Source organism: Zonotrichia albicollis, chromosome 3 (genome assembly GCF_047830755.1).
Source record: "Zonotrichia albicollis isolate bZonAlb1 chromosome 3, bZonAlb1.hap1, whole genome shotgun sequence".
Taxonomy (NCBI): Eukaryota; Metazoa; Chordata; class Aves; order Passeriformes; family Passerellidae; genus Zonotrichia; species Zonotrichia albicollis.
In genome coordinates, this window is record NC_133821.1 from 66,571,516 (window position 1) to 66,591,571 (window position 20,056).

Here is a 20,056-nt window from a genome sequence, read left to right on the forward strand (position 1 = left end):
AAACTCTTGAAATTATTTCCTAAATATGGAGGTTTTTCTTAATCGAGGCCTTAGAATAGCACTGGTGTGCCTTAAAGCAGGGGAAAGTGTAAGCATTGCAATTAACTAAAAATAAAACACTGTTAAGATTCAGAGATACATTTTATCCTTTACAATACTCTTTTGAGCACTGTTTCTAGTGATAGGGAATATAACTTAGATTTCCATAAAGACAACCAAATTGCCATGCCAATAACTTTTGGGAATCAGACTGAATTGTGGCTCAAGTTGAAGGACTTTTTCTTCACAAGCATTAAGATCAGAAGAAAAGAGAAGTCGTGGTTTTATGGGGAGAGACTTTCAGGGAGATTAACACTGACTTTAGTCCTTGTGAGATTCAGAATCTGAAGCTTCTATCCCAGAAGAAAAAAAGTGAACCAGACAACCATGGCTGCTACTGTCACATTTTAAATTAGTTGTGTTTTGAGTACAGATTCCCAAGAGCCGAGCTTGTTTTGATGTGCCTATGCTCTTACAGCTCTCATGGAAGCTAGCCCTTCTGGACTGCTTTAAATCCTTTTAATTTCAGCCCTACTGAAATATGCGTGATTTTGGCTTCAGTTTTTGCAGCACTCCACTTTGGGCTCTAGATGAAATACAAAGGTGTATTGACCACTTCTGCAAAGAGAATTGGTACACATTGATGGCAATCCACAGAACCACCTTAATGCAGCCTTGTGCTTTTAGTACCACCTTGCCAGGCCGTTTTAGTGAAGTGGTAAATGTAGTAATGTGTCCTCTCCGGAGTTATTAACATTTCTGGATTCATGGCATGATTTGACAGGATCCAGATGCCAAACATGTATTTTTCCAATGCTGTTACCTGGAGGCGTATCAGGCTCAGATTTCTAAGGTGCAGAAGAAAAGCTAAACAACGTTCTCTATTGAGCCAAAATTTAGAAACTGGAGTTTGGAAAGATGGGACAAACTAACTGGCAAAACCTGGCAGGATTCCGGATTCCCAGTCAGATTTTCAGAGCATGCTGATATTGATTCTCGTGGTTGGCACCGACAGATCCATGCAGATCCACTCTGGTTCTTTATTCCCAAACTGTGCTTCAGGCGCTCACCATCAAAAAGTTACTTGGCCACTAAATCCCTGCCTCTCCCTTGGCTTCAGAGGAGAATAAAGTGTCGGATAGCTGCTTATGGACTTTTAAATTTTTAAAATCTGTTCGGACGTACCGATGTGGGGACCAAAATAAAACCAAAACCGCAGCCTGGCACCTCTAGCGCTTCAGTGCTGAGCACGGCGGCGTGCCGCTCCCGCCGCCGCCCGCTGCCAGCCCACCAGCGGGGATGCTGCCGCTCCGCCGGCGGAGTCCCCCGGCCCTGCCTGCCGGGAAGTGTCCCTGAGGCCGAGCGGGCCGTGCCGGGCCGGGCCGAGCCGGGCCGTGCCTCCCTCACCGGCCGGGCCGCGCCGAGCGGGGAACTCCCGGCGCCGGCGGCAGAGCGCATGTGCGGGGGCTCCCGCTCCGCGCCGCTCCTCGCACCCTCCCGCCCGCCCTTCCTCTCCGCCGGCCTCCCTCCCAACCTCTCCCTCTCTCTCAACCTCTCCCTCTCTCTCGCTCTCTCTCGCTGCCCCCCTCCTTCCCTTCCTCCCTCCCTCCCTCCCTGCCCGCCCGCCTGCCGCCGCCTCCCGCCCTCTCCCCGCCGGCTGGGTGCTGAAGTTGGGCGGATGGCAGCGGAGCAGCTGCGCTAGGGGACGAGCCGCTGCAGCCCTTCCCGGGATCGCTCAGCGCCAACTGCACGCAGCCGGGCGGGGGTGGGTAAGGCGCTCCGCGCTTGTTTCAGCCTGAACCGTGATAAACGGCACCAAAATGTCTGCTTTATAGTGATGCAAAGGGTGTGTGTGTGGGGAAAACCACACCGACCAAAGGGAGGGATGTAGGGGGGGGAGAGGGAAAGGAAGGAGGGAGACCATAGGGAGGATGGATGGATGGATGGATGGATGGATGGATGGATGGATGGATGGATGGATGGATGGATGGATGGATGGCGGGCGGTAGAGTGCAAGAGAAAATGTATTCTCGGGGTGACAGGGTGTGTGTAAGCGTGCCTCTGTGTGTGTGTAACAACGGGCGGCTTCGGCGCCGAGGTTGCAAGGTGGAGCGTGTGTGTGTGTGTGTGTGTGTGTGTATGTGCGTGTATATGAGTATGTGTGAGTGAGTGTGTGTGTGTGTGTGTGTGTGTGTGTGTGTCGTGCCCGCGATGCACAAAGGGGTGGGGAGAGGTGTCGCCGGGCTCTACCCTCGCCCCCCATCTCCGCCGCCCCCCGGTTTGTGCTGGGGATGCCGCGGGGCATTCGCCGCGCCGGGAGCTGCTGCCCAGCCCTGGCAGGGGGAGGGATTGGGCCGCCCCCGGGGAAGCCGGGGACACGGGCTGGCGGTGTGACAGCCGCCAGATCGGAGGCGAGGCAGCGCTCCTCCTGGCTTTCCTCTTGACCTTCCCCTGCCTGTAACGTGGGTCTGCTTCGCGCGAGGAGAGGTGGTGTAAATTTTATTAATATTATTGTTGTTGTTATTTCAGTCCGAGGAGCCGGCGGAAGGTGAGGGTGAACGAGCGAGTGGTTGCTCTAAGATCGGGAGTTGCTTTCCCATCCCTCCCTCGCTCTGCCCCCTTTCTCGGCTGCCCCCCTCGCCGGGCCGGGCCGGGGTCGGGGAAGCCGCGGGGGCAGCGGCCGCGGAGCCTCGGGCGGCACCAGCCTCCCCCGCCCGCCGTGCCCTGCGGCACCGCCATCCTCTGCCCCGGCCTCCTTCCCGCCCCTCCCCGGGAAATGCCGGCGGGCGGCGGGCGGGGGCCGCGGCGGGAGCAGGTGGCGGGCGCGGCGGCGGGCGGGGATGCTCCCGGTGCGGAGCGGGGATGCTCCCGGTGCGGAGCGGGGCTCCCCGCGCTGCCGGGAACACCCGCCGGAGCGGCGGGGATGCGGTGTCGCTGCCCGCCCCGCCGTGTGCTGCTCCTGCGGGGCTGCGTCTCTCCTCGGGATGGAACCGCCCGCAATTAAGAATGCCGAGGTTGCCTCGCTTGCTCGGCTGCCAGCCTAACGTACATCTGTATCTCTTCTTGTTGATGTAGAATGAAACCTTATGGGGCTGTCAGGCTTAGAAACAGCAGGGGTGAAATTTATGGTTTTTGGTATTCGGTTTCTTCGTATCTGTATCTGGATTTTCACCAACGTGTGTCATAGGTTTGAAGCCAGATGCTTTTGCAAAATGGATGAAATCTGAAATACCCTTCTAGGTAAATATGTGTGTAAGTTACATATTGGCTGGCAATACTATTGTGGGTAACAGGTGAAAAATAGCTTCCTACAAATGAAATGTTCATGCATTACAAATGTTGGGAGTTCTATAAAGGAAGTTGATTCTTTTTCACATCAGTTGATGCTAGTGTCATCATCCTTACATATAAATCGCTAGGAAATTTACCTGTGGCACAAGCCATTTAGGCAAACAAACTATTTAACCTTCATAGAAAAACAGTGTTGCACTCTGTTATCACTGTTATAAAATACATATTTTTATTCTAGCTCATACCCAGAAAAAGCAAAGTCCTATTAAAAGATGAGTGAGCCCCACCCCAGTAAGTTTATGGCCTAAAATGCAAATGCTATGATACACTCAAGTACTTGCCTCCCTGAAATAACGTGAGCATTAAAGCATTTAAATGCCTTTCTCCATCAAGGCCTTAGATCCTTTTAAGTAGCCAAAATAAGAACATAATTTAATTAAAAGAATACGATCAAATAAATTGCTATAGTGAGTTGAACATCTAGTCCAATATCCTGGCTCTGACTACAGTCATTAGCGGATGCTGAAGGAGAAAAACGTAAGAAGCAGGACTGGCATACAGGGAATCTTTTTCTGGCATATCCTTTCAAGTTTCAGTAATACATAGAACATGGATTTCTTAAACTGGAGATTGCTCTCAGACCATCATAAACTATAATAAACTTTGAGTTTCCCTACTCCCTTTTAAAAAATCTGTTTATGCTTTGGTCTCAACCCTGTTCTGTGGAAATGAGCTCCAAAATTTAATTATGATTTGTGTGAAAAACTACTTCCTTTTGTTTGCTATGAACCTGCCTGGTAATTTCACTCAGTGCTACCTAGCTGACAGGGAGCACATAATGTGTGTATGTAAGGTGCCAGGAGTGTCCTCTGAAACCAGAGCAGGTACAGCACTGGGCAGGTCAGGTCTCTTCATTTTACCTATCACCAAGCTGAGAGGCCTGCCCAGGAGTGTAAAGCTGTGCTCAGTCGTTGGTCTTTATCTCGAAATCTACACATAAGAATAGTTCTTCTTCTTCTTGTTATGCAACATGGACACTTATGTACAAAGAATTGCCCTGAACCCTTGAACTTGGTTTCAAGAAGGCCACTGAAAAGCTCTCCGTTGAAAAATACTCCCTGCACTATTGATTTGAATTGAAATCTGACTGACAGCTTGGTGAAAAATTCCCTGTCTCAATGCAGTTTTCTACCTACCCTGAAAAGAAGATGAAATATTTTATTCTTAACTGCAATTCTTATTTTTTAACAACTATATTAAATACAAAATGCAGGCTATATGTCACGGCATATAGGTATATAGGTATATATATATATATATATATATATATATATGAACTGTACATTTGAAGTATCATCATTTTCTAATTGTTCTGTGTAATGTTCATTATAAGGATGTGCATCAACATGCACAGTTTCAAAGGGAAATTTTAAATGTGCCATAAAATGTAGGTGATTTGTAAGGAGCTATAACACAAATTCTTCTTCAGAAGAGTGCTCCTGAGTTCAGTCCTGCTTGAGGAGGTATTGATCAGACCAACCTTGCAGAATACTTCCCTGATCTCAGTGGTAGTCCCTCTTTGATTTTGCCATAAGAATAATAAAGGAATAGGAGATCAGAGAACTACAAAAGCACAACCCAGACCCAAAGACACAGAAGTTCTCACAGTTTTAATTTGGCAGCAGACACAACTTGGAGCAACACAATCACAGCAGAACGGGATGCAGTAGAGAAGGGTAGAAACCCATGAGCTGTGAAATTCTTCACAAAAAATAAAATGCTGGAAGCCTCAAATGTGTTAATCCCCATCTCCCAAAAGACTAAGAGGAGGAGAGGCTGAGTGGTATTGTTAGGGGAAAGGATAGGAGGAATGTCAGTCTCAGACATTATTTTCTACTTACAAGTGGTGTATATGTAGCAAAACACATATATATGTAGATGGATATATATGGTATATACACTTTTGTTCACTAAAAATGCATTACCCTAAATAAATGTTACAATCATAGTACTTTTAAATAGCACTCTCTTACTTGTATGCTTCACATGCATGCCTTTAATTATGAACATATGGAGATTCTTAGGAATACACCAGAAGTGTACTAAGTGAAACAGTATTAGCTCTTACAGAGATGTTCATCACTGTTCCATCAGAGGGATCCTGATCATGGCTCATGATGTCAGGGATTTATTTTGCACTCGTACCAAGATTTCAGCTTTTGCAGTGAAAAATATATCCCTATCATACTATATCCCTACCATAGTAGTGCTTATTCTGTGAATACAGGATGAGTTTTCTAAGAACATAAAATTCATGTGCTATTTGGCTTGAGCTAAAATTCATTAAAAATAAATCTTTCACAAAACCTAGCATTTCTGTTGACATACCTTTTTCCTCTAAGTAGTTTTTATAATGAAATAATGCAATCAAACTTTCCATACCAATAATTAATTAAAAGCATAGGGTGTGCATAGGGTGTAAAAACAAGTGAATAGATTAAGTTGTAGTTAAGTTTATCTATTGGTGGTTATAACTAATGGCTATGGCTCTACAGGCTGTAAGTAGAGTTGTGTGAATAGCTTTGCTGCTGACTCCTCCAAAGAATCCCAGCACTTCAGCTTGGCACTTCTGCAGGTCTTGGCTGCTGAGGGTGTGAGGAAGTGAGCTGCATGTGTGTGTCACTCTGGTTCTCTGGAAAGTTAACCATTTCAGGGAGCTCTTTTCTGCAGAGATTTTGTGTCTCTGCTTGAAGCCGGCTATTTGCTCTCAGGAGGTTTTCCCTGGCATGGCTGCTGTCTCTAGCACACACAGAGGAAGCAGCCAAGCAGTGTGATGGTGGCAGGGACCTTGGGGAATGCTTGAGGCACACAAACAGATGAACTGGGGTCTGCTCTGCTCCTCCTGCCCAGCCACCATCTAACCTGTGCCTCGACCAAACCAACATAAGGGCTCGATTCCCTAGTGTGCTTTCTCTCATTTGCACTGCTCCAGTGATGCAAAATAGATGTAAACTCAATTTAAATGACTCGTGTGCTTTGAAAAACTTTTATTGTTCTGGTATATTAATGAATCTGGACTTAAATAAGAGTATTTTAATCAATTTAAGGTTGATTCTGTCGTAGCATCATAAAATTTTTGAATCATAGTTTTGTCTTTAAATTCTTTGCTTATAAAATATAAATGAAATGCATCTTAACTTCCATGCAAAAGAAATATTCATACATTATTTACTTGGTAAGTAAATAGCAGCAAGTTATTAGAAATCAGTAAATATCTAAATAGAATGTATGTGGGAAATTACAGGTAGGGAGATAGAGCAGAAATAAAATTTAATAAAATCTTAAATCCAGCAGCCAAGCATTAAAAACATGCACACACCTTAAACACTACATCTGTGCTGCATAATCTTTCTCCAAACAAAACCAGTATATATCTAGCCTAGGTTCTTCAGTGAGAAAGGGGTAAATTAGACAGTGAGGCATTAACACAGCTCTGTAGCCTCTGCTACCAGAGCAGCTTCATTTGGCTGCTCTCTCCAGTGATGCCAGCTCTGTGCTTGCTGGAATATGAGAGATCACAAGCTGAACCACTGTATATAGCCAGCCCATCTCTGTGCATACAGACTAGCAGAGAGAATGTCACAGTAGCACTGCCTTTAAAGGACACAGCCACTCTGTCTCAGGTCCCTGATTAATTGATTATGCCACCTTGCTTATTATGTATTATGTTTTTGCTGTATTCTGTTTTGCTGTGCTATGGTATGCTGTAACAATGTCTTCATTTATCAGCAGCTCATGTAAGTTAAAGTAAAATAATCCTGTGAGAGAAAGCAATTAAACCCCAGGAAGCGTGGATGGAGGGTCTCATGGTATCCTTAGCACAGCACTTTTATACCTGCTTCCAAGGCCGAGTTGGACACGGCTTTGAGCAGCCTGGCAGGGGGTTTGGAACTAGGTGATATTTAAGGTCTGTTCCAACCCAAACGACTCAGTGATTCTGTGGTTCTCTGATTCTGTAGTTCAGACAGCTTTCAAGAGAGACTTCAGAACAGCGAGCACCCTTAGAGCAGCAGCATGTCCTAGGCACGTCGCAGCTGTGGCAAGGAGCTGCGGGAAGCCCTGACATTTCTCACAGCACCACTGCCTGATTAGTATCAGTATATATGCTGCTCTCATAGAAACTTAAATTAGAGGGAAGTCATAAAATGTCTGGGCTGGAAGGGCCCCTACATACATTTCAGTTGCAGTTCCCCTTACCATGGACCAGGACATCTTCCACTAAACTGAGTTACTCAAAGACCCGTCCAACCTGACTTTGAACACTTCTAAGGATGGGGCATCGTCGCCAGCTTCTTGGGAAAACCTGTTCCAGTGCCTCACTGGCCTCATAGTGAAGAAATGTATAGTAAATTTTTAATACCATTGTTAATGTTTATGGTTTGCTTAATGGGAACAACCTTCTGAAGTAAGGAATTTCTTATCAATATTGCTTTATTTTGACAGTACTGCAGACAGCACATGCTCTCTGATATTCACATTGTACCAGACCTTTGGGTAGTGTAGATTCTGCTCTCAATGATTTGCATCATATGAAAATTGAGAACAGTGAATAATAACTTCCTGTACAAGAGCTTCACAAGTAGCCTTGATTTAATGAATGTAGGTGGAAAGTGTCATCCTAATTAGTCAGTGTCCAAAAGGTACTTTTATTTCCAAGTCTTATTATCTTCAGAAATTACAAGTCCTAAAATATTAATCAGATGCTTCATAGCTTTCAAGATGGGTTTGGGAAGAGTGAGATGTAAAAATGATTTTTTTTATCATTCATGTAGAATGGTTTAAAAATATATCTACTGTGTTGTAATGCAGTTGTCTTATAATGGTCTGATAATCTAATGGATACAGTTTGATGTATCTGTTCACCTGGTAACTGGAATCTCATGTGTAGAATTTTTTCACTATTATATGTATTACAGTTGCCAAGTATTTTTATAAACACTTACTGACCCTCACAATTTAAAAACCCCCAGATGATAATAAACAGAATCTCAGCTGTATGGTAAACATTGTGCTGACCAGAATAGATAAGGCTGCTTTCAAATTTTTGATTGTTTGATATGTAAAATTAAGTCACAGAGTAACCACAAAAGAAATAAGTACTTGTGTGGTAAGAATCTTGTAAGAATAGAGGGAATACCTATAACCAGTGAGTGCAGCTACTTCATAACCTATCAAGTTATGAAGGCAGCAGCTTTGAGCTGAGACTGAGCATTGGTCAGTGATTCAGAACACAGAAATCTGACTGTTTATTGGATTTGTCCTCAGCTCTCTCTGCGGAAGGACTATCCCATATCCAGCATCTGTCTCAAAGCCTATGCCTACACTGCTAATTGCAGACTAGGATAGAGATAGCTGACAAAGTTCAGACACTTGAAAAATCTAATAAAAGCAGAACTAACAAGAAAGTTACCTTATTTTACCTCTATTACCTATCATCTTGTATCCTGCAGTACAAACTACTCAGAAGCTGTGAAATGCACTCCTAAATTTTTTCTATTTTTAACCTAAATAGCTCCTGAACACATTTACCACCAAATACATTCCATAGTCCTTCTTACCACCAAATATATTCCATAGTCCTTCAACCATTGTTTTAGCTCTTCTTAACCTGCTTCAATTGATCAGTAACCATCCAAGGAAATCACAGCTGTTGTTTCAATAGCAGTCAGTGCTAAAATACAGCAGTAACATGGTGTTTGTGTGGCTATCTAAGATTCTGGCTTTATGTAGTAGCCAAGGTAGCACAACTCCTGTGGGTGCAGGATTGCACTGAGCACTTCTTTTAGTTGCCAAGACTCTCAGTTTTTATTGAGTCCCAGATTTTTTTTCTCTGCAAACTAACAGAAGCCTAAGCTTTTGCACCAGAACTTGATTGTCTGTGTACTGAGTTCTTAGGATGGTCCTAGACCTGACTGGAAAGTTACCACATTCCAGGGATCATTCCCAATAAAATGCTAATATGAGACTGTCCTGTTATGCAGAGCAGGTGACTCTAATTGTACGAATGAAACTGAATTGGCCATTTAGCCTCAGAGCCAGAGGACCAGCCCAGGAACTGTTTCTTTACAGTACAGTCCCATCACATCTCTCTGCCTCTGGCCTGAATTCTTCCTTCTCAATATGGTATTGACCAAAGGATACAGTGTTTGCTGAGAGTTTTTAGTTTGTGTTGTTCCCTTGATATTCACCTACTACAAACAAGAACACTGCAGATTTTTATAGTTCCTTCTATTCACAACAGAGGGGTACGTTGTCAGGTTGTACAAATGAACATATGCTTGAAGGATCCAGTTAGTAACACACCTGCTTAATAGTTATTCCCCATGTTTAATTTCAGATCGAAATTTATCAGCTTTTAATACATTTAATGTTTATCATGTTGACTTTTACCATGTTTATTCTAGAATCACAATGTTGTATTCACTAACAGAAGTCAACATATTTATATTGGCGATACCATAAATTTGGAAATCTGATATATAAAATATTAATATCAACATCTCATACCCATCTCAAATATGTATGGTTTTAAAAGTTATATTTAGCATAACTCATATTGAATGGGTTTAACTATACTGAGTTCACTCAAGTCCTTCATGTGTTTATTACTATTAATATTCTATCAAACCTGTGGGACAGGGATTTATGTTCAATATTAATTTTTTTCATACATAACAGGAGAGAGAATTGTTTGAACATATTTTTAAAGAAATTATAAAGTTTAGGAAAGGTGAGTTGCTCGTATCTGCATGTGCATGAGGTAATAGGAAAGTTATATATCTTGTATGACCTTACTTCTGCTGAGCATTTTTCTTGGTCAGACATATAATGCTGTGGCAGATACAGTGTCCTGGTTTCATACAATGTGATGTTTCAGGAACTTTTAAGAAAATAGAGAATCCAGAAAGATGAAAATAGTAAAAGAGAAGGTGACTACTCATCATATTATTATTATTCTGAGAATCTAGCAATTTAGCAAGCACTAAGAATAAATAAAGAACACATTATGAAAAGACTATTTCTGTCCTTCCAGATTTTGGCAATTTAGACCTAATAAGTGCTTTTTAATCGTTCCATCATGCTGTCTTTTCTACAAGCTCACCTTTCAAACAAGCACTAAATTACCTTTGCATGCTAAGACAGCAGCACTGCTTTTCACAGAACAGAAATGCGGCTACATGTCAATTAAGCAATTAGAGGATCACACAGTAAAATGGTGGCAGATGCAGAAATTAAAAATACAGGGCAAAATTCTTGTTGATTTCAAGGGTTAAAATCTAACATTAAGAATCTTGTCTCCTACTCCAGCTTCCTTATTACCAAAGTAATGCTCATGTATAGAAATCAGAGAGAGCTTAAGATCCAGAAAATCTTCATATGCAGACAATTTCCAGGACAAAATTGGGCATTGGCAGCTGAATGAGAAGTTAGTCTTTCTGATCAAGTATTCTTACTCATTTGAAGATGACCAGGGTAAAACCTCTCCAGTTTGCTCCTTTGCATATGTAATCTGAATATCAACATGAAAAATATTAATTAGGGCCACATTAGAAAAAAATTGCTCAGTAAACAAAACACTACAAAACCAGGAAGACTTTGGATGGTTGAGCAATGTAAACCTGCATTTAAAAAAAGAAAAAGAGAGAATGGAAGCATATGGCAAGTAGCACGAGATACCTTCTGCATAGATATATCCCATAACTTTCAGCTCATCAGTTCTTTAAAAAAATATGGGATTTTGGGGTTCCATTAAACTGCTACCTGTCATCCTCATAAAAGAACTTAACTCCAGTAGAGTCAACTCAGTCGTGTTCATAATAGAATAACACCTGTCATAGCTTTTCCAAATTATGCATTGGAAAAAAAAATCTATGCACATTTCTTTTAGCTTGATTGTTTTCATGACATAAGTTCCTGTAATATCACAGCTATTGCACAATAAAATATTTTTACAGGTAAAAAAAGGGAGTAGACTAATTAGTCAATGGAGACCTAATTCTAATAATGAAGGCAGCATACGATTTCTCAGCCCAAATTACTCTGAATTTTAGCAACACTTCAATCTTGGATGCAATTAGAACTAGGGGAGATGATTCACTCAGTCCATATCAGCATATACTTTATATATGCTTATATATATATTAATTTGTAATTTAGCGTCAGAAACTTTTATTTGATTGCCTTCTGGTTATCACTGTGAGAGGACAAACCCATGAGCTGTGGCACGAGCTACCACCAATCAGCTTCTCCAGTAAATTTCCTGTGAAGCAGGCTGATGGCCCAAGTAAATGCAATTTAGTTTATTTTTTAAAGAAAAGAAGTAAGTTCTGTATGTCCCTTGAAAGATGGGGCAGAGGTCTCCTTGAATTCAAGAAAATATGGTCTGAAAGAGCTTTAATGTATGAAGACTAAATTTATCAGAAAGCGCAGTTTATTGCAGATCCAGCTGAAGATGGGAGACAGTTCTTAAAGGTTTTAAGACTCCAAATAATTGCATTGCTATTAATGTTCAAGACATTTTTCCATTAATTGAGTGGACTTCTATGGCAGAAACTATTCTTACAAGTAATGCTAATCATCATTCACATTTTAAACATAGGATTGTAAGGCTCTGTTAAGTAGAAATTTAATCTAATTAAGCTAATTTAATCCCAAACTCTGTCTGTTTCCCTCAGTCAGTTTTTACTTTTTCTTTCCTTCTCTTGACCAAGTTGATATTAGGAGCAGGAAATGTTTTTTGTTTTGTTTTGTTGTTAGTTTGGGTTTGTGGGGGTTTTTGGGAGGGAGAGGGGAGGAGGTTGTTTGGGTTTTCTTATTTCATTTGGTTTGGTGGGTGTTTTTTCGTTTGGTTGGTTGGGATTTTTTTACATTTACTCTTACCCAGAGGCTGTTCCAGAACTCCCATTGAAAACCTTTTTCTCATTTCCAGCCACATTCACTCAAAGAGTGCTTATTCTTCATTTGCTCTTGTGCAATGATCCATATTAAATTTTTCTTCCTCCCTTCCATTTGTTCACCTGACACATTCATATCCCTCCCCTTCAAACATTTGTCCCAGAAACTCTTTAGGTCAAACAGACATGAAAAAATGAAGAGAACACTCAGAATGCAGAATCCATATCTTGTGAAACAAGGGGGCACAAATATCCTGGCCACAGCTCTCCTCCCAGTCACAAAACCCTCCTCCAGCCTTTTCCCTTCATAACTCATCTGTGGAGCTGCTTGGAACAGGAAGACAATAAAGCCTGTGTGACTGCTCCATGAGCATTCTCTCCTGATTATCTAAGGGGGATAACCTTGATAAGGAATATTCAAGGTGCGGCTCACACCTGAAGCAATTTTAGAAGTGTGCTGCTTGAATTTCAGTGCTGTGTGACCCAGTGGGATCCTCACTGTGAATAGTGGGAGCAAAAGATGTAAGGTCATGTGTATAAGAGAAGATTCACCTACACACCTGAACTTTGGGGCAACCTAAAGAGTCTTTTGTTTTTTTTCCGGTCCATTGTCAAAATACATTTCCATGTTGATTTGGATACAAAATAGCTTCAATATTAGTATAATTTCTCTTCTCAGACAAAATAACTTCTTCAGGAAACTCTTTTGTGTTATTTAAAAGTGCTTCTCAAACTTGGTATCCTGTGGAACTGGATATAGATGTAACATTTTAGTACAGAGGTGTCTAGAAGAGAAGGGTTCCAGCAATAGCAACTGTGTTGCAAATGCACTGGTTCACCTACATGAGATTGCACAGGACAAACAAAAATGTCATCATTTTGATTTGTTGCGCATGACTCACCTTCTAAAGAAAAGTTAGATCACAAGAGAAAATTAAACATTTGTCAAGGAAATGAAGAATCCGGGCCATTAAGATGAATTGGTGATTGTTGATGATTGTTCTCAGACTTCAGTTCTGTTATGTTGACCCACTTGCAGACTTGAATGGAAACTGATCATTCTTCTTTATAAGGGTTTCAGAGTCATACCTAAAAAGTTGTTTTCAGAGCCAAGGAGAGATTTGAAATTACAATAACCACACCGTGTCCTTTATTCCACTTGTTGACATCCTACCTGTTACTATGCACTGAGAAAAATAACACTATCTCAGGACAGGCACTTAACTAGAAAAAAAAATAAAAATTGGCTGCACCCAAGCCTTTGGTGGCTGAATAAGGATCAAACAATTAATGTGATCAGCAGGCAGCTCTGCCGCCCACACTCTCCTGCAATTATAACGTTCAGTTTAGTTTTTCTGTTTAAAAATAATTTTATTGTTCGAACAAAAATAAAACCATTCAGAAAATGTCTAAATTTGGCTTTCAAACTCAGATTTTGAATGTCTGGTCACTGCTTCTGAGTGATGTGTAATGGAAAGGTCAGTGCTGTTAGCACATGGAAAACATTTTCATCCACATCTCCTTCCTAAGATGTTGCATGGATGAAATACCAGCAGGTAGTGAGTGTCACACGTATTATCTACGTGTGTTCCCTGATCAGAAGGAGCAGCAACTGCGAGATTGTAGGTAATGTACATACTGTTTATTAAAGGCAGTATGGAGCTCAGAAACTCCCAACAAGTGTGTTGGGACACTGAGATGGCCTGGCTGCCCAAAATTAGCCCTTTTCTTTTCAGCATCCAGTGGATGGTCCTCCATCAGGCACTGCACATCCCACCCTAATGCCTGGGCCTCCCTGGTCCTGCTGCTGTTGTGATGTCCCACACAGGCACAGGTAATCTTGTCATCTTCTTCCTCAGAGAGCAAAGGGTTCCTCAGCACATGCTTATTCTTGCTAGGACTCTAATCTGCAACTCCCCAAAAACAAAATTTCAGGTGTTTAAAAATTTCAGTATTTAAACAGAATACTGTTGGCAAGGATATCTAACCTGTCATAGCAGGTATGTCATACCATCATCCAGAAGTCATGGGTCGTACCACAATTAAGGCAATAAGGCTCTAACTTAAAGTGAAGCCAGAGGAAGAAACTTCCAGGAGTTTTGAGATATTTAAATTGTCCTTGAGAAACATTTAAAAATTAAAGTATCACTTGCCTACAGGTCTGCCTCAGTGAAAAAACATGTTAGTCCAAATCAGTAATTGTAGGGCAAAATTTCTTCCTACATTTCCCCCCAATGAAACAATAAACGTGAACACAGGCATTCACTCTAGCAGAAAAATCTGCAAAATCTTACTTTGTGATCAGACATGCAGGTGGTTCAATTTAATTCTTACTAATTCTTTCCACAAAGCTAAAAAAAATTCCCTGAAGGAAGAAGTGCTTGAGTCAGCTCCACAGAGAACAGAAGTTTATCCTATTCACTAACTGAGATGAATCTTCTATTGAGATGCTAAGTGTTGTTTCATTGCTTTCCATACAGCCTTTCCATAAGATCTAAAGAACTTTTTATGCCACATTTATATTCATTGTGAGATTTTTGCCCCTGGCTCTCCAGCTGTTTCCTTGCTTACATCCTGAGGCAAGAACTGCTGAACTTGGGGAGCAGGAAGACTGAATTATTGAGAGGGACAGAAAATTTTAGAGTGTGTAGACCTCAGAATTGGCTCTCCAGATGTTCCAGGTGAAGGGACAAATCTCAGGAGTGAAAGTAATAACCAGCACAGACTGAGAGAACACAGAGAAGTTGAAAAGGACCTTTAAAATCTGAAGGGGCAAGAAACAGGCATAATAGACAGTGAGACTGAAATCTCAGTAGATAGCAGTGAATGGTACTGAATGTAACATGGATCTGGATGCTAGTTAATGAAGAAAGAAGAAAATTTGTAAAGAACAGGTGAATTAAAAGGCTACAGTGATAAAGTCTGGAAGTATGGAATAGCAGAGATGGACATTGAAAAATAAGTGTATTAGAGCCGCTTCTTAATATATAGGCTGATTTCTAATAGCTTTTGATAATTAGAAGATGTTTGCAGCATTTTAGGAATTCAGTCTTATAAGAATTTTGTTCAGCCAGATTAAGAATCTGCCTTAAAAAAAGTGTTGAAAATTAAAACCTGCCTTTAAAAAAGTTTTAAAAATCAAAACCATTCCTTTATATGCAATAAATAATGGCATATGGGCAACAACAAAAACAAAAAACCCACACTAAACCTAGATTGTTTTCTTTTCCTGTCTGCAACTAGAATTTGCTCCTGAAACACTCAAAACTGTGTGCTGTTCAACTAAGTTTCCTGATCTAGAGACAGCAGGAGATAGGAGCCAACAATTACATGACGCTTCTATTCCTGCTCCTCCTTTCTGATCCTATACCACAGGATCAGAATAAGTAAAATACCTCTGGCTAAGCAAGAGCAGATGATCTTGAAAAGAAAGGAGATCAACTTTCCCAAAGATATGTGTTCATTGGATCTGGAGATCGGCACGTGAAGAGGAAAGAAGGCAGACAACTTTTGATGGCAATGAAAGGTCACACTATTTGCTGCATGTGGCAAATCTACTAGAGGCCTTTCTTACCTGCAGCACACTTTCTAGTACAAGACTATGGTCCTGATGAAAAAGGTACTGAGTCAACTGCAAGTCTCCAAAAGATTTTATTGCTGTTACAGATAACTTAAAATTTCATTGTGTCCTGTACCCTTAGCAAATTTAAAACGAAAACCCTTAAAACAAATTTTGTCTTTTTTAAAAAAGAGGCAATTTTCTACTATCCCAAGTTTCCCTAAAATTATTTTCAGCAATTCTGTTTATGGAAGAGGCATAAATATTACAGTAACATACTTACTGGCACCACTGGTGCCAAAAAAAAAAAAAACCAAAAAAACACAGAAACCACTCTGGTAAACAGAAAGCGGCCATTTCAGAAATGCCATAAATATACATTCAGGGCTTAATCTAAGAACTCCATAATTCAGAAGATACAGGCATTTCTAATAGCCATCTTCTTGAGGAAAGCCCTGGGCTTAGATGAGAATTAAAAAATGTGATTAATTTAAACATTTTCTGTAGCTCCTTCTTCCTTGCAGCCTTCTAGGGTGAGGGATTTGTGCACAGGTGGAACTGGCCTAGCACAGAGATGGACAAGGAGGAATTTATCTTCTTCACTGGGCTGACAGTAGCTGCTGTGTGCACCTCCACCCCAAACTGCTGTATGTACTAGGCATCCAAACTGGGACTTAGTTGGCTTTCGGTCCTCTAAGAGGACTCTGAGTTTTTAAGAACATACAAAGTCCCATTCCCTTCCCACCCTTTAAGTACCCAAATTTCCCCAGTTAAGTGCATTGAGTGCCTATTACTCATGCCTGAAACTCCATCCTGCTAACTAGGTCACTACCAGCTCTCAGCAGGATGTGCTGTCTGCCAGAGATCTCAGAGGAGCTTGGTCCAGAAGGCACACTGAGAGTGTGCCTCTTATTTTCTAAAAGAGCTGAACTCATCACAAAACACTGGACACAAATGAACTGTCAGTCCAAAACCACCAGAAAAGGAGGCTGATCAGGTCTGGGGTTACTTCACCCCTCCTGCCCTCCCCAAAACTCTTGCCATTTTCTCAATTTTTCTTTCATAAAATGAAGGAGGAGGAACAAGTTCAGCTAGGATGTGATGCACCTTGGTTCATCCAGTGTGAAGCTGAGGGAATTCAGACCTTCCCCTTCCCACCACAAAAATTCTGCTCTAATCACCAGTTTTGAAGATACTCAAAGGCAGAAACAGTCTCCATTGTTACCATTGACACTGTGCTGCTTTGCAAAGAAACCTACCCAAAACCCCACCAAAAAATTAAAGAGAAATTAGCCAGGGAGAAAGCAGTTTATCCACCATTACAATGTTCACTGGGGAGCAAGATCACCTTGATTTCTGTCTTTTTCTAAGTGCTAAAGTGTGTGGATGCCACATTATTTAATCTCTGCAATATTGAATAAAAGCAAGAAAGCACATCCACTATGTCATTTTACAAAGCATGTTCTAGTCCAGAATGTGGTTTTTTTTGAGGAATGACTCAGGGTCATATCTTACAAAAAATATGATCATATGCAATAGGACTAACTTATAATATATAACTGAATCAAAAGCTAAAAAAGGTGTTCAACTTACCAAATAAATAGAAAAATGTAATTAGAGCACACATTAAAACCAGCACTGCATGGTGCCTGCATGTGCAAGGTGCCTGCATGGGACAAATACTAAACCTACAGTAAATGTTGCTTAGAACAGATTGCCTGCCAAGTTCTCTTCAAAGAACTAGACATCCTAAGAGGTTTTTATCCTAGCACAGAAGTTTGGAGCTGCGTGATTATCCTACACCTGTTATCCGAGAGCTTCTTTCTCTTTTCTGTTTACTAGTTATGCTATAATCAAATCTCCTCAAACTTCACCTAACACAGCTTTTGGTCAGGGCAAAGACGAACTCTTCTGGGAGTTGTGTCAGACAATTTTGAAATTGTTTCTTTCTGTAAAAAAAAGTACCTTTTTAATCTTTCAAATGCCATGAGAACATCAAACAAAACTGTAAGGAAATCATTTCCTGGGGTCAAGACCCATGCTGATGCGAGTAGAGTGTGGATGGATTGAGAAAACTCCATTTAGCATTTCTGAATTATCTGTCAGTCCCTGGTTCCAGAGACCCATGGAAGAGAAAAGAGAATGTTCCCCTAGTCCATGAAATTATCAGTATGACGGGTGTCATATGTGGGAGATAAAAGCTGTTGTTTAAAAATTATTGTAGGACTGAAACAAATAATGTACATCAGTTTTGGTAATTCCAGAGAGGGCTTCCTTAATACAGGCAAGTACCTCCCACACAGCAGCTTAGAAAAATGCTAACAGTAAATTTATACAAGTTAAAGTTGTTATCTTACCATTTACATTTCTTTTGTATCTGTCATTATTATTTTGTCCAAGTGCTTCAGAATCTGAAAGATCTTCTGCTCAAGTCCAAGCTCAACTTTTTGACTATCTAATCAAAAAGAAAATCTCCTTTCTCCTCGCTCTCAGTCACTGATTCTTCCACCTGGTTTTAGAAAGCAAGGTTCATGGTGAGCAGAAAAGGTACTTACACCTGCATCTCTTGCATCCCCTGTTATCTTTTGAATCTGCTAATAGCTACATCCCCTTTGATGCAATCTACACACAAGGGAGAAGTCTGGAGACACTCACTTCAAACCTGGAAAGATTTTTTAATCACGTATATGTTTCATGAAAAGGAAAAAATTGAGTTTTGTGGGAATACTTGGAATACATGATCTAACAAACTCTAGTGTCCAAATCCAATTGAAAGAAGTAGCTTACCAAAAGACAATAATCAACAATTTAGTCAGGTTTTTTAAATTCTAAAATAGTCCTCAGCTACTGGATCATCTTTCCTCTCCAGTTTGTTGACTATCTCTGCTCAATGTGCTGTGGGCACAAGTATTACTTCCTTTGTTAGCTATCTATTAAAGTTGTGAATGGCCAGCTGTTCCAGAAAGTTTGACACTTCTGTTCTTTAGGGGAATCTGAACACTTGCTCTTAGAATGCCTCTGGCTTATCTACTGAGACACTGTCACATGTGAAGGGTTGCAAAAACTGAGAGTGTTCACATCTCCATAAACAGATTTTCTAGTTAATTAATATAAACATTAACTCAATGCTGTTGGATACTTATCTTCCTTGAAGTAATGTCCTGCTTATACACTGACAAATTTTAAGATATGAGAGAGCAGTGAAGATGAACACTGAAAGACAAATCAAATTAAGAACTGTGTGGTCTGTTAGGGGAATGCAGCAGCAGAGAACACTGATAAAACCAAAGTGCAATAAGTGAACGGGTTTTTTATGCTTAATTAAACTTTAATTATAAGGATTGCACCAGGAGCTCAGAACTTCTTCAGTTAAAAAGCATGCAAGCATCTTTGTGTGATTCTAAGAAGCAGACTGACCAATTTTTTGAAGGTTCTCATGGAAGTGACACAAATGGACAGAAATGGAAATAAATAAATAAATGGGGAAGCAGTATTTCTCTCCATTGCTACAATAACTTAGATGGAAAAGGCCACACCATTAAAAGAGAGAGTGTGATAAAAGCATATCACTAGACCACTAAGTTTGCCTTGCACTTTGTTGTAAAAGCTAGGGATCATCAGTCTGAGTGTTCTGAAAGCTTCTCCATTCATCAGGACTCAAAAAAGCAGTTCCTACATTTTGTTATGAGTCAAGCCAGAAAAATGTTTTTAATGGGCTTTCAGGCTTGATTTTGGAATTGTCATAGTGTCACTTATGGTAAAACTAGAAGAAATAATAGCATCTGTCTTGAATATAGCCATCTCAGCCCCATTACACCATAGCAATGCCATTAGAAGCAAACTGGTTTTCTTGTCTCCTCTGTCTATTAAATTATCTTCCAAAGTGATAGCATTCTTGCCAGGAAAATTTGCTAAGCATGTCTAAAGAATGATTAACTGTTTTGTATCACTTCAATTTCTCCATCTATTGCAGTTTCTGGTTTCCTTTTGTTTATGTCTTGAACATCACATCTAGAAAGTAATTTGTTGCCCCCCATTTGATAAAAAATACCCTCTGTATCTGAAAGAAACCAGTGTTCAGCTTGCATCAAGGTTATTATAAGATACTTGGGAGATTATGGATTAGCAACTCCAAATTTAAAGAAATCCATCTTTTCAAGAAACTGTGGTATGTGAAGTATGTTGTTGGACTTGGGGTTGGGGTTTTGGTGTT

General features: G+C 40.8%; 1 protein-coding gene across 6 annotated transcripts in view; it reads left to right on the top strand.

Moving 5' to 3' along the window:
- Nucleotides 1-1,664: 1,664 nt before the first annotated feature.
- Nucleotides 1,665-20,056, top strand: part of RGS17 (regulator of G protein signaling 17) — a 68,104-nt gene continuing 49,712 nt past the window's right edge. For 4 of the 6 annotated variants that reach the window (XM_074537710.1, XM_074537713.1, XM_074537714.1 and 1 more), the window contains exon 1: nt 1,670-1,804. The gene's annotated coding sequence lies outside the window, so the exon portion shown is untranslated. Of the gene's footprint in view, nt 1,805-2,002; nt 2,527-20,056 lie in introns of those variants that run through there. The other 2 variants (XM_074537712.1, XM_074537711.1) reach the window with 2 other exon arrangements.